At 37.2% G+C, this 13,362-nt stretch overlaps 1 protein-coding gene across 3 annotated transcripts in view; it reads left to right on the top strand.

The window, feature by feature from the left end:
- CDH18 (cadherin 18) overlaps nt 1-13,362 on the top strand; it is a 993,503-nt gene that overhangs the window by 658,305 nt on the left and 321,836 nt on the right. The window lies entirely within an intron of this gene.

The following is a 13,362-nucleotide window of genomic DNA, read 5'->3' as shown; positions in this document are numbered from 1 at the left end:
TAGGTGTGACTGCCAGAGTGTCCTGAGTCTTCTGCCTCCCTGGCCTGGCTGTCTTCTCCAGGGCCCCTTGGAGGTAGGTGGGTTGAGTTTCTCTCCCCACCTGAGCAGAGCCCCTGCAGCTGAAGACTTCCAAAACCCAGCCCAGCCACAGCCATGTTCAAGACTACTCTCCACACGCTTCGAGGAGCCTCAAGCATGAAGGTGACCCTCAAGCATGAAAGAACTGGCAGAGGAACCCAGGAACCCAGGAACTGGCAGAGGAACACAGAGGAACCCATCAATGGCCAAGATCCAGAGACTATAAAACAAAGCTCCTGGAAGCACGTGGCCTCAATTGCAGTTCTCTCTCTTGGAGAACTTGGCAAGGTACCTAGAGCATCCTGCACGCATAGCAGAGCACCGCAAGCTCCCCATGGTGTATTCCATATGCCATATAGAGTAACAATGGTGGTCTCATTCCTCTGACCCTGAAAGAGCCTCCAATGCGGCACCACTCGTGCGACACCACAAGTGAAGAGAGACTGCTAACGTACCAGGGCTAGTCACTGGTGTCTGCTCGAGGAAATCAATGAACAACAAGATGACAGTGATACAGTGAAACAGAATAGTATGTTGAAATACTTGTAGGTGTTCCACAAATTTCAAAACACATATTTGTCACTGATCTACAAAGAGAGTAAGAAAGCATTGCATTTTATCCCACTACCTTTATCTTTGTGTTTTATTTTCTATATTTTAAAAAATAATATCCACTAGAAAACTGATTTCATTTGAAGATTGAAATCACCGCATAAAAATGGTATATTGTTCTATGTTAGCTTTATTGCCAACTAGGTCAATTTTAAGATGCCATAAAATCTTAATGTGGATATATCTTCACAATTTTTATCTTTCTAATTCTATGTAGAACTTCAATAATATTTGAAGTATTAACTAAAATAAATTTAAATTATTATAGATATGTTCAATTAACAAAGTTAATGAACAAAATAGCTTTGTAAAAATTTACTTGCTTAATCTAAAAAAAAATTACTAAGTCTGACATCAGGTCTGCAAATGTCTATTAACTCCATGTAGGGAATAAAGTATTAGGACTAATGGCTGTCACCGTCCAGCATTGACCCGGTCCCCTGGTGCAGTCAACCCCCAGCTGATGGTCAGCAACCAATGCTCCTGTTCAGGCACCCTTTGTCACCAAGTCGTGGTGATCAGGTCCCCTGGTATAATCAAGACCCATCTACATTCCCCTGGCTGATAGCAGAATAATTTTATCAGACTGGAGGCAGCAACACTGTTTATTGGGATCCTCCTGGGATTATGTAGAAAAAGAAAACATGTTTTTTTTTAAAGTGTGGAAGGACAGGAATTAGCATGGTGTTGGTTGAATTTAAATATGAGCATGGTTTTAGTTGAACATAAACATAATCATGGGTTTGGTTGAACATAAACATAAACAGACATAGTGTGTTTCCCAGCTAGGGGCGGCCGTTGGAGGCGAAGGGGAAGTTCTAGCATTCTGGCTTCCGGTCCTCATCAAAAGGCTAGAATATACATGCCTTTATCACACTTAAATATTTTGTTTAATATTGGAAAGATTTCATTTGTGTCTTTTTTATTATTTCATATTTTAAATGAAAAATTATAATAAACAAGTTTAGGCTGTCAAAATATATTTTTGTAAATTGTTATTTTAGTTGAAATTTAGTATGTTAGTGCTACTAGTCTGGATATAACTTGAATTGATTCATTTATTCCAATTTTTGTATTCTTTCATTTATTTGGTTTTTAACTATGAAACTTACTTGACTAGCTAGCCAGTATAGAAGATGAAAATGTAAAGATATTGTGTGAGAATTCAAATAAATATAATAGGATGGTAAATTAAATACCACCTACATACTGATGAATAATTACTTTGTGATAGCAAGGGATTCTTTAGAAACTATTATGATTTAGAGAAGCAAGCATTAATGCAATGATGCCATCTAGACTTTCAACTGAAAGGACTGAGTCATTTCCCCACATTAAACTAATGAATTAGACAATTGCAACTTTATCGCTGCTGCATTAGACATAGGACAGAGTCAGAAACAAAATACTTTATTTTTGTATTGTTAAAAGAATCTTATCACTAGCACAGTGCTATCATGTTCATGTTCCCTCATATCCTCTGGGAGACTATGAATCAGTACATGACTAAGTCTTCTCTGCCTAAGGAACCCTGGGATTCAGAATCCTCCTTTTATATAGGATGTCTTTTTCATTCCTTTCCTATTTGATTTTGGGCCACATCTGGCTGTGCTCAGGATTTGTGACTGACTCGCGCTCAGGGATCACTCCTGGCAGTGCATGGGATCCATATGTGCAGCTGAGAATTGAATCCAGGTAGGCTGCATGCAAGGTACACCCCTTACCTGTTATCTGCTAGTTTCTTCTTCTCTCTCTTTCTCTCTCTCACTCTCTCTCTCTCTTTCTCTCCCCTCTCTCTTTCTCTCTCTCTCTTCCCCCCATATGTTATATATATAACATACTGTTTTATATATATATATATATAACATACTGTTATATATATATAACATACTGTTATATATGTATATATATATATATATATATTTGTTTTTTGGGTCACACACGGCAATGCACAGGAGTTACTCTCCTGGCTCTGCACTCAGGAATTACTCCTGGCGGTGCTTAGGGGACCATGTGGGATGCTGGGAATCGAACCCGGGTTGGCTGCATGCAAGGCAATCGCCCTACCTGCTGTGCTATCATTCTAGCCCCTATGTTATATTTCTAACAGGCAACTCCAACCGTTGTCCTAGAGGAAAACACTATTTTTATAATCCAGACAAAACAGAAATCTGCCCTCTGACTCCAAGGAAAAACCCCAAGGGGAATTTTACCCCCAGAGAAGTGTTTGAAAAGAAATACTCTTTAATCTAGGCCTGGAGGGTAGGTTTAACTAACAGGAGTTTAGAGAGTAAGGTTTTTAAGGCAAATGGTGATGAACAATATAAGTCAGGGCTTGATAGGAATATCTACACAGTTTCAACTGTCTTCCTGTGACTTAATTGAATACTTAATTCAAACCTTAGATGAATATAGCCCAAGAAAACTCACTGTATGGAAAAAGTAATGCTTTCTAATATATTTGTGCATCTTTTAGGTTTTTATTATATCATAGAGACACAATTTAAGCTTTAAGTATTGCTTAACTATATGTCGGCATATACTGCATGCACGTCCTCTTTAAGCAAATGCAATTTATTACATGTGAATCGTGGGACTACAAGAATATCTTGAAATGATAAGATCAAAATTGGAAGTATGATTAGGGAATTGATCTAGAAATAAAACTTGCAGCAAAATTAAGTGAAGCCTTTCACATTTTCTTGTTTTTAGTAATTATATTTTGACTCTAAGCAAGTGCTACTTAACTCAATAGTCAAAGATGTATAAAATTCAAATGAAATAGCTAAGGGAAATACAATTTCAGAGAAAATAGTACAATAAACCATAGGGGAGAAGTGGATAAAATTAAAATTCATAAAGCAATAGAAAAATGACAAGCTAGGTTGAGAGTGATACATTCATACAGATATTAGAGATTTTTGAATCTGAAATATTGGAAACCTGAGCTCTGATATCACGTGGCTGTGAGGATGTACTTGTCAGAAAGGAAAGTTGAAACTATAATCCCCATTGGAGATAACTTACACTAAGTCAACCTATAAAGACCTAGTGATGGAATGATGACTGCGCAAAGGCTGTGGAAATAAAAGAATTTGAGAACTGGTCCTCAGTAGAAGCATGTCGCTCAGTGGTGGTGGGATATGGGGGGTGTTAGGGCATAGAAGGGGTCAGAGCTATGATGGAGGGATGCATTCGATTGGGAGGAGAAGGCGGAGGAGGAGAGCAAAGGGAGTGAGGTGCTGTGCCTGAGGCCCATTTTGGGGACAGTACTGTAAACCACAGTGCCAAAGGCTTTGAGAAAGAGGCAGGCTGGTGGGTGGGATGGACAAGCTGGGGATTGGTCATTGCTGGAAGGAAGTGGACACTAGAGAAGGGTTTTGTGTGGAAACCATGTAGGCCTGAAATCAATCATAAATAACTTTGTAATTTATGGTGACTGTATACATGAAAAAAAAATATCCTAAGATGGAGAAATAGTATGGATGTGGGGAAGGGTCAAGAGGTTGAGAAACATGTTGCATTCCAGACAACCTTGGTTCAGCCCCTGTCAACACAGTTTCCCCACTATCATCCCAGAACCCTAAAAAGTCCCTTTTAGGCAAAAAAAACGTTCACCTGACAAGTTATCATCATCATCATCATCATCATCATCTTGATCGTCAAATTTCTCGAACAGTCTCAGTAAGCTTCCATTCCTCCTAGCCCTGAGATTTTAGAAACCTCTCTTTACTCGTCCTTCCCAACTATGCTGCACTGGAGGCTCTTTCAGGGTCAGGGGAATGAGACCTGATAATTAAAGAAAGGGATAGTCAGCTTTGGGGGAAGGACAGAATGAGGGCTACTGTTCTTACCCACAGGTTCTTGGAAGAAAGGTAAATGTAAAATGAAATATCCTTTTCTTTAAGTTTAAGGGGCAAGGATAGTTGCTCTTGTCTAATGCTGATCGTTGACCTAAATTCAGTTCCCACAGTACAAATTGTAGCATCAAGTTCAAACAGGCTTCTTCCTGCTTAATTAGCCTTTCCTCTCTTTCCCAGGGATTCTAGCATAGGGTAAATTTTACATAGGGGCCATTTCCCTCTCAGGCGAGCCCCTGGAGTCCACACAGTCGCATGATCACTCTAGGGGTTTGGCGAATTCTCACGTCTGGCTATTAGCTGGTCCAAAACGTCATCATGAGGAATGATGAAATCAAACACAATGATCATATTGTTAAAATATGAATCATGTTCTAACATCAGGGCCTCTCCTACATAAGTTATCTTCTACCCATGACGAATACTAAGGTGGGCAATTTGGCTTCTATATAGTTCCACTTTGAGAAGTTCCCAAATGTAGTTGTCTTGTCCAAATATTTAATAGAATCAGTCTCTCAGCACAGAAGATAAATTGACCCATTAAAGAAGCTGTGTCTAATTCCTTGACAAAATAGAAGGAAAAAAAACCTTAAAATTGGAAGGGCACTGGGAATCCAGTCAAATGTTCCCACAGCTGGAGAGAAAGAGAGAGGCTGGTTAGGGTCCTGGCCTGAAAAGTGGTTAAGCTGGGGTCATCCCTAGAGTCCCCATATAGTCCCTGTAGTCATGCCAGTAGGAGTGATTCCTGAGTTCAGAGCCAGGGGTAACCCTAAGAACCACTGAGACCTCCAAATTAAATCAATCAATCAATCAATCAATAGGGCCCTTTGTCCTTCTGTTACCACATCGCCCTGCTATAGTGAAAGTTCATCATCATCACCACATTGATGTCGAATTTCTCGAGCGGTCTCAGTAACGTTTCCATTTGTTCTAGCCCTGAGATTTTAGAAGCCTCTCTTTACTCGTCCTTCCCAACGATGCTGCACACTGAAAGTTAAGGGAAGCATACCCCACACCCTATCCATACTCCAAGGGTACCACACCACATTTGATGAGGTTCAAAGTAGGAGTCAGCCCATCTTAGAGGGAAATATGTGTGTATATGTATATATGTATAATTTAATATTTATATATACATTATATATTTTTATTTATAAAAGCATACAAGGCTCAACTTCTAACAACATGTTAGTGATCTCTTATAGAAGGACTTAATGGCCCCTAGGTGGAATACAACAATCCCCACCCTCTTTCCTCCAAGGATACTTTTATTGTAGTATTTTTAGTGTTTTTTCATAACAAACAATACAAAATATATTATTCTAGTTCTGTTTTGGGGCAGGGATTGGGGTTCGGGATGGAAACACCCAAAATATAGTGGGGGGAAGGTATAATGGTAGTGGGATGGGTGTTTGAATATTAAATGTAATGAAATATTGTGAACAACTCTGTAAAATACAAATATTTTTTAAAAGAAGAAGATTAAGTGTGAGGGGAGAGGTGTGGGCAAGCTGATTAATCCTATTGGTTATTTTGAGTCTTGCTTGCATGTGTATAGGCGATTGGAGAGCAGAAATAGTTAAGGGCAAGATAGATACCTTATGAGCACTAGCGTGAGGGAGCTCTTGTTCTCACATGGATGCCTAAAGACAAAAAAAAAAACCTGGGACCCTGAGTACCCAGAGGCCTGCCCTAGAGACACAGCAGCTGGAAATGAGAGAGTTCCAAGCGGGTTGGAGAGAATTGGCCTTATGAGCAGTGGGCCTCCACTGTGGACAGGGCAAACGTCTAGGAGAATGGAGATCAGATGTGAAAGCTCCGTGTCCTGTCTCTGCTGTCTGCAGGGATAAATCAACAAGGACTGTTAAACAGGGAGTTGCAACACAGGAGCCCTACCTTGGCCTTGGGTTAAACTTACATATATCACCCGAGACTCAAGGCAGCTAGCCTTGGCTCTAACAGATTGTTATGGTTTGCAATGTCTCTGATTTCCTTGTGCATTCAGGGGAGGGGAAAAAAAAAAAGACAGAATCAATCGGTAACATTTCTGGCTTCTGTAAGAAGCTCTTTATCTCTAGCTTGCTTGTGCTTTAGAAGAGAACTATCTGAATTGTTAATCAATGTGAGTTCATTAGCAAAGAATGATAAGATACAAGTGGCCAGCTTTCTAGAGGTCAAATATATTCATTTTCAACAGCCAGTCAGGCCTCTGTAAAAGGCTTTCATACCCTGAAGGTTTTAAGTGTTCGTTTTTTATTGTTGTTATTTGTTTGTTTGCTTGTTTCTTAAAGATTTTCAATTTCATTTTCTGTTCCGGGGCAAATCTGTATTCTGGTGTATTCCCAGATATTTCTCCAACCATAGGGAGTTTTTATAAGGCAGTTTGTATCATATCAGGATGAGCTAGTTTTCATTATTATTATTATTATTATTTGTTTTATGGGTCACACCTGGCAATGCACAGGGGTTACTTCTGGTTCTGCACTCAGGAATCACCCCTGGCGGTGCTCAGAGGACCATATGGGATACTAGGAACTGAACCCGGGTCGGCTGTGTGCAAGGCAAACACCCTACCCACTGTACTATTGCTCCAGCCCCCAGTTTTCATTATTTTTAAGAGAAGTCCTTGTCCTATGAAGAAGTGCTGTCTGGTGGATTTACAGAACTGCAGAAGGCCTTATGTTGAACATGGAAACATCATGTTCATAGTCACAATGCCTTTTTCTCTCAAGATATCCTTATATATTTCATAGGGAAGACAGTTTATAAAATCATGGACAGTTTTAGTTTAACATCTTTTTACACTAGCTCTCTCCAGTCAAATTTCTATCCAAGCATATGAAGCTTGACTTTCTGAAATTGGTGGCAATGATTTTAGGTATTTTAAAAATGCAAAATGCTATTTATACCATTCCACACATAAGGAATGTTAAATAAGGTCGACAAACATTTTTTTTACAGATGTTTTCAAAATGAAAAACAGTACAAAGAAAACTATGTTTTTTTTTTTAAAAACACAAGATTTTATTTAGATGCTTTGGAGTCCAGAACTGATAAATTGAAAGCCAATTGGTAAAAGAGTCTAGTTACAGAGTCTTTTTTTTTATAAGCAATAACATACAATATAAATGCCATAATCCTTTTCATAGAATATGTTGTTTACTCCGAGCTTTCTCAGGGAATTTCTCTATTGAGGAACTCCAAGATGGCTAATTATTTAATCTTAAATGACGTAACAGCGAAGTACAAAAATGTTATTTTTAAAATAATAGTTATTAAATCATAAATTAACAAATTAAATAGCAGAACATGCTTCAATATAAGAAAATGAGAAATACGAGACTTGGTATAAATAAGTATCAAGAGGAGTACTCCACAGCTTGGAAGCTGACCTCACATGCTAGGTGAAGAAGCAGATCTGATAGAGAAGGGACTACCAAGCAAAGGGTACTAGGCGGGCCCACTGGGGATGGGAGATACAGGCTGAAAATAGACTATAGACCGAACAAGATGCCTACTTAATACCTCTGTAGCAAACCGCAACACCCAAAAAGAGAGAGCTAGCAAATGGGAACGCCTGGACACAGAGACAGGGTGGGGTGAAGGGGACAGGGTGGGGGTAGTGGGAGGGACGCTGGGACCATTGGTGGTGGAGAATGGGCACTGGTGGAGGGATGGGCACTTAATCACTGTATGACTGAAACATAAGCATGAAAACCTGTAAGTCTGTAACTTTGTCTCACGGTGATTCACTAATAAAAAAATAAATAAAAATAAATAAATAAATTAAATGTTCATTAAAATGTACTAGCTTTCTACAAAATGAATACTTGGGGTCATATTTCTTGACTCATAGTACAGAACAATGTTATTGACTCTGCAATTGGAGAGAGAATAGCTACAGATGCAAGCGACAGTCAAGGAAACACTGACTACTTAGATTAAGTGTTGAGCAGAGGAGAGACTCAATACTGTATACCATTGCACCGGGTGTGTTATTTGTAAACTGCTTCTACTTTGAACCACTAAAATGATCTTTCTAATAAGAAGTTTTTAACTTTCAAATGACAGAGCTCACTTTGAACACAGGAGACAGCAAATAAATTGTTTAGAGGGCTATTGTGTAGCCATCAGAACTGATTAGCAGCCTTACCTGTCAGCGGGAAAGAGCAGAAGTTAAAAAGGAGCACCCTAAGTGCATTATATCATCAATAGTTGCATTTGTTCTAACTACTCAAAGATGAACTGTTTAGTGAAAAGGAAAAAGAAAAAAATATATATATATATATATTTGGCTTCTGTGTTTTCATTATTTAGTTAATAAAATAATTTAAAGATATAATAGTGCTTACATTTGCTCTTTTGTTTCATAAATCCTTTATCATTTTTCACTTTTCCTAGGTTAATTTCATATATATGTACACACATATACATATATATATGTAGCTTAAATAAATTGATATATTCTGGAATCACATAAAAGATCACATAAAATGAGGAAACACTCATTTACATATCTATACTGCACTACAAAAGTACTTTCTTCACCTTTTACTCATGAATTATGCTTTGTTAAACAACATAGCATAAAAGGCAAAGATGCTAATTTCATTTAAAAATCACACCAGGTCGTGTGAAAGTATTAAGATAACAACACTATATATATATATATATATACTATATATATACAAATATATACATATATATCAAGTCATCAAGTTAACTTGTAAAAAGTAAAAAGTTTCTTTTTGAAAATTTATTACTTAAAAATTAAGAAACTTTTGACTAATGAAAACTAATATTTAGCAGAAAAATCATCAAAATAACTGAGAATCTAGACTAAAAAGAATACTTAAACAGTCATTAATCATCATGAAGTATAGTTTATAAGAACACTATAATTATATAGTATCACATTTACTTTAAAAAGTTGACTAAAAAAGAAAAAGAAAAACTGTAGATTTTCTGACATATTAGCTAGATTGCAATTGACTATCAAATGACTATATTATGTTAGGGTAGATAATCATTTTAGTTGAAATAAAAACATAGATATACTTAAATAAAATATTACAAACTTAATTTTGTTGGTATAACCATGGTTTATAAGAGTGCATGTTTGATTAAGGGGTGCATTGAGATTATATAACTTCACCCACCCCCAAAGTGCCAGTGTCTCTTTACCTCATACATCCCACAGGAATTTTACCACCCCCCATCTCCACTGTTAACATAAAAGTATCATCAGAGTCTATGATGTTTCCACTGGCTATTATCTAACCCCCTGTATTCTTTATATAGCGCATAAGAGGGACATAAGTTAGTATTTCTCTTTCTCCTTACTATTTCTCCTAACTCAATACTCTTAGTTGTGTCTATGTTAAGGTTAGCAAACTGCATAATTTGATCTTTTCTTACAACTAATAATTTTCAGTTGTGTGATTATACCACATTTAAGTCCACTCATCTGTTGATGACACTTAGTTGTTTCAAGATTTTGAATATTTTAGATAATACTGTAATGAGCATTGCTATATTATAGATAGAAAGATATTATATGTACACCGAACACAATATTCATATGTATGCAGCAATATTTTATGAACATATCTATGTGTGTATAGCAATGCATATATACATAAATATATATATATATATCACTTGTATCATTTGTTATGCAATTGCTCATTGATTTGCTCGAGAGGGCACCAGTAAAGTCTCCGTCCATCCATGTTGTGTGCTAGTGTAGCCCAATGGCATCTGCTTGCTCCAGGAACATGAAGAGCCTCAAACCGTCCATTCAGGGTCTTAATGAAGAAGTCTGACCATCCCTTAGGTGGGCAGCCATGCGTTCTTTTGACGTCTGTCTTGTGGAATCCAGTCCGTAACAGCTCTAATTGAGCGATCATGTGCATTTTGCATTACAAGTCCAACCCATCTGATTTTTGAAGCCTTGCAGATGAAACAGTGTCCCTGATTCTCAATCGTTGATGGAGGTTGGAACTTCAAATTCTTTCTCTCACTTGAGTGAAATGTGATATTCCAAGCATAACTCTTTGATTCCTCTTTGGGATACCTAAGTAGCATTCTTAATCCTGTTTTCATAGGGCTAGGGTCTTAGTGCAATAAGAATGATGGAGTCTAAAAGTTGTGCCCGGAGCCAAAGATATTTCATCCTCTTAATCACTTCTTTGACGATGCTCTTAAAGGTGTTCCATACTGCTCTCTTCCTGCTGTGCAGCTCAGGTGCCAGGTCATTTGTCATGTTGAGTTCTCAACCTAGGTACACATAACTGCTGCATTCGGACATGTTCATTTTGTTGAGAGCAAATGGAAAGTCAGGAACTGGTCCGTTTCTCATGAACATTGTTTTTATGAGATTCAGCTGCAGTCCTACCTTTCCACACTCATGGTCGAAGTTGGCCAGTATTCGTGCCGCTTAGCTAATGTTTGGTGTTATTAGAACAATATCATCAGTGATGCAGAGGTGGTGTAGTTGCCGACAGTCTATCTTCATTCCCATTCCTTTCCATTCCAGTTGTCACATGATGTTCTTGAGGGTGGCACTGAAGAGTTTCAGTACCATGATGTCGCCCTGCTGAAACACTCTGTTTACGTCGACCATCACTTCCTTGTAGAACTGTGAGATCCTGGTGGTGAATCCGTAATACATCTCATGGAGGATCCTAATGTACTGAGTTTGAACACCCTGTTTGGCTAGGGCTTCGATGACTGCTTCAGTCTCAACAGAATCAAATGCCTTCTTTAAATCAATGAACATTAGACAGAGTGGCATCTTGAACTCATATATAATTATATATATATGTATATATATGTGTGTGTACATAGATATAATTCATATATATTTATAGAGACATTGATGGGCTGGAAAGATAGCACAGTGGTAGGGCATCCGCCTTTCATGAGGCCAACCCATGTTTGATTACTTCACCCCTCTAGGGGAGCCCGGCAAGCTACTGAGAGTATTAGGCCTGCACGGTAGAGACTGGCAAGCTACCCGTGTCATATTCAATATGCCAAAAACAGTAACAATAAGTCTCACAATGAGAGACATTACTGCTGCCCACTTGAACAAATTGATAGGGATGACAGTGACAGTGATATACATTGATATATATTTATGTATTTATACACAAATATAATTTCTAGTTGATACTGTCATTGTGTTGGGATAGATGTTTAAAAGCTTAAGTCTAGAATTATTTGGGAGTTTCAGTTTAAATTTTGTTAAAAAATTGCAGTACTGTCTTCCAGTGAAATCAAATCACTGAAGACACTTCTGATGTCAATGTAATATAGTAATTTGTCTATGTTTCCCTGAATGTATTTTATGAGATTGGGTCAAACTACAAAACTTTGGTGAAGGGAAATAGACACTGGTGTTGGAATTGATGCTAGATCATAATATGCTTAAAAGTAAGCTATAAATAAATAACTTGTAAATACAAATGTTTTACTAAAAAAATTATTTTTTACTAAAAAATATTTGGATTATCTTTGTTACATTTTATAAGATTGTGATCCCATTTTGTTATTTTGAATGAAGGCAACTAGTTCTACTAATATTAGTTATGTATACTTTTCTACTTTTCTTTCTCCATTTATTCTTTTTCTCATTTATCTTAAGTCACCTATACGTATATATGAGGCATAATTTATAACTCCCAATACAAACATTAATTTCTGTGTGACAGGTATGTAAGATGCTATTCTAACTCTGATACAATATGATAACTTTTGTGCGTGAATTAATCCTAATTATTAATCCATAATTTAGGATGAATTACCAATTAGGAAACATTTCTTGTTCTCGTTCTCATAATATTTTTAAACTCATATTTAATATGATGGATTTCACATAGGAACAATACTAAAAACACTTTGGTTGTAGTTGGGTGCAATAACTTTTAATACTATTATAATCATGTAACCTAAATTACAATAAAAATTATAACTAAAAGCATTTTTCACAATGTATAAAACAATTATGCTTTCACATGTTGTTTATATTTAGTTTTTAAGATAATTTATATTGCCATGTTTTTCACCTTGTAATTTATTCAGATCTACATTTATTTGTGATGATTTACAAGAGTAATTTTTATGGTATGGGAAAGAGATTTATCTAATGCTTTTACAACATTAAATAGTCAAACTCCTGAATCAAAACAATTTTTCTAAATCATACATATTCATACATATAAGATACAGCAAAATTTGCTGAGTATTTTGCTTCCAATAGGCTAATAATTTCTGCCATTTCTTTTTCTTCCAAGTTTTTTATTTGGTTCACCTGAAATATTTGTTAAGTTCTGTTATCTATCAAATTAAAACCTAAGTTCAATTCACAATATTTATATTTTTTTAATAAATTTATTTATTTTTAATTAATGAATCACCATGAGGGTACAGTTACGGATTTATACACATCTGTGCTTATGCTTCCCCCATACAAAGTTCGGGAACCCATCCCTTCACCAGTGCCCATACTCCACCACCAGTAAACCCAGCATCCCTCCCATCCTCCCCAATCCCATCTCCCCCCACCCCACCCTGTCACTGTGGCAGGGCATTCCCTTCTGTTCTCTCCCTCTAATTAGCTATTGTGGTTTGCAATAAAGGTGTTGAGTGGCCACTGTGCTCAGTCTCAAGCCCTCATTCAGCCCGCAACTCCCTTCTCCCACATGGCCTTCGACTACATTATAGTTGGTGATCCCTTCTCTGAGTTGCCCTTTCCCCAGAATGTGAGGCCAGCCTCCTAGCCATGGAGTCAACCTCCTGGTAGTTGTTC

The sequence above is a fragment of the Sorex araneus genome, chromosome 1, assembly GCF_027595985.1.
Source record: "Sorex araneus isolate mSorAra2 chromosome 1, mSorAra2.pri, whole genome shotgun sequence".
Taxonomy (NCBI): Eukaryota; Metazoa; Chordata; class Mammalia; order Eulipotyphla; family Soricidae; genus Sorex; species Sorex araneus.
This window is presented reverse-complemented; position numbering and strand designations above follow the sequence as displayed.